Source organism: Carassius gibelio, chromosome B9 (assembly GCF_023724105.1).
Source record: "Carassius gibelio isolate Cgi1373 ecotype wild population from Czech Republic chromosome B9, carGib1.2-hapl.c, whole genome shotgun sequence".
NCBI classification, from domain to species: Eukaryota; Metazoa; Chordata; class Actinopteri; order Cypriniformes; family Cyprinidae; genus Carassius; species Carassius gibelio.
This window is the reverse complement of record NC_068404.1, coordinates 15,908,249-15,910,493: the sequence shown is the minus strand read 5'-3', so window position 1 is coordinate 15,910,493 and position 2,245 is coordinate 15,908,249. Positions and strand designations below refer to the sequence as shown.

General features: G+C 36.7%; 1 long non-coding RNA gene across 1 annotated transcript; it reads right to left on the bottom strand.

The window, feature by feature from the left end:
• Positions 1-260: 260 nt before the first annotated feature.
• Positions 261-1,908, bottom strand: LOC127965469 (uncharacterized). Its single transcript, XR_008155308.1, has 2 exons — positions 1,630-1,908; positions 261-392 (listed from the first exon to the last, which is right to left on the bottom strand). It is a non-coding gene; the product is annotated as an uncharacterized LOC127965469 (long non-coding RNA).
• Between the last annotated feature and the right edge of the window lie 337 nt (positions 1,909-2,245).

Genomic DNA, 2,245 nt, shown 5'->3' with positions numbered 1-2,245 from the left:
AATTTCTAAATTCTGGCCCCTCATAGCAGTTTGAAAAAGACATGGAAGACAGCCCCAGGACATTACAAAAGCCCATTTCATCATACTTGATCTAAATTATGGTTAAATGTTGCTGCCTAATAGCCTTGAGCTGGGTTTAGGGGTTCTCCCCCAAGAAAATGTTGTTCAGGGTCTGATTAGTGTTTTCTATGTCATTCCAGACACAGATAAATGCAAGCACATTCAATAATCTATGCATAGACCTAATGAATGACAGACAATTGTAGGAAAGATCAGGATCAGAAATGTATTGCATGTTCCAGTTGTAGGAGATCCATGACTTTCCAATTTACTGTGGGTCCATCCATTGACACAGAAAGCATGTTCCTTAAATTAAGTTCCTTGGTGCCCTCCTGAAATTATAAAAAAATAAAATCAAAACAAAGTCCACCTCAAGAATGATAACATTTTCATTCATGTTCACTCAGATTAGACGGTTTGTCTAAAGTAGTGATTCTCAAACTGTGGTCTGGGGAACACTGGAGGTATGCCAGATTACCAAAGAGGTCTGTGAGCAAAAGTCATCAACCAAAAATGACTGACATGGACTGTGACACCGTTGAACATTTCCAATTCACTTCTCATGACTTGTTTTCTAATCATGCACATTATTAGCAGGTGAAGTTAGCCATGGTTTCAGAAGACTAAAATGGCCTGCATTTTTACATGCATTAGGGATGATCATTAAGCCAAATATGTCAAGTTTTTTTTTTTTTTTTTTAAATTGGCTAAGTGGTCCTTGATTTGATAGAAAAAATGTTTGAGAAACAAGTTTAGCCATAATAGTGAATGCTCACAAATTGGGCCTATGTGATAGGGTTCAGTGTCAACGTTGTTAACCTAAAATTGAGAAGCACAAAACAGATATTTGGAGTCTAATTATGAACTGGGCTACATTATTTAATTCAATTCAATTTTACTTTTCACATAAAAAATATGCAAGAAGCATAATGCATATTGAATGCTTTATACAATAAAGTTATTTACAGCACTGCCTTCCATCCATAATGCAGTAGTCCTATGCCTAGATGTCCCCCACCCACAACATTTTTTTAACTGATTGGCTGGGACAATATATCGATGCATTTTGAATCAATAAATTATTCTGGATCGATTCCAATTTTTCTGAATGCATTTCGATTCTCTCTCGAATCGATTCTTAGTTTAGTTTTTAACAGCAGATGCCACTGCGTGATGTATATGCCTTACACACACCACTTGAACCTACTATAAAATAATAATTAATAAACTTCGAAAAGGTTGAAGCGAAGTACAAGGGTGTTTGCAGTGGGGCATTTACATTAATCTCGCGTCATAAAAGCAATATATCAATTACATACTCAGACTCAGCAAAACGCACGAGCGCTCTTCGTCGTGAGCATTTGAGTGTTCGGTTAAAAACTAGCCTAGAGCGCCATCTGCAAAAACTAAGCTCAGAATCAATTCGCAACGATTCGGAAAAAATTTAAATCAATCCAAGAATTGTGACGCATCGATATATTGTCCCAAATATTCATTAGGAAATAACAAAAACACATGAAGCATTTTAACATATTCAAATAATTTTAAATGTTACTTTTAGAGTCTTACCTTAAAGTGCTCCAGCAAGTCTTCTGCCGTTGAGGGGCTCAAAAACTGAGAACCAAGATAGCGAGACCTGACAATCGTGGTCTTGTCCACAGCTTTATCGTCTTTTCCCATGCTTGCGATTTCGCAAACTGCCGTGGTCGTGGCGAACCATCAACGCAACGCATTCATCAATCACTTACTCGTATGTCACCTATGGAATGATGCAGGTTGCACCCACGAAGTGCTGCCCCCAAATGTTGCGCTGGTCAAATTGCGGTTGAAAAAATAAATAAAAATGACGAGTCGAACATGAAATTTAAGATCCCACATGAAATTTAAGACATTCATATGGAAAATTCCAGGATTCAAGACATTTTCAGACCTTAAAAGTAGAAAATTGTATTTAAGACATTTCAAGACTTTTTAAGGACCCACAGGGACCCTGCATCCATATATATCATCACTTGAAATTTGTTAAACAAAGAGTTATTGATCCCAATATTTAACCATCGATAAACATCCTTCCAAAACCCTATTGTGACTGAACAAGAGAAAAAAAGGTGTTCAATTGTTTCGTGTTCTGCCATACAAAAAACACACAGATTAACTTCAAAACTGAACCTTTTCCTTAGGGTTT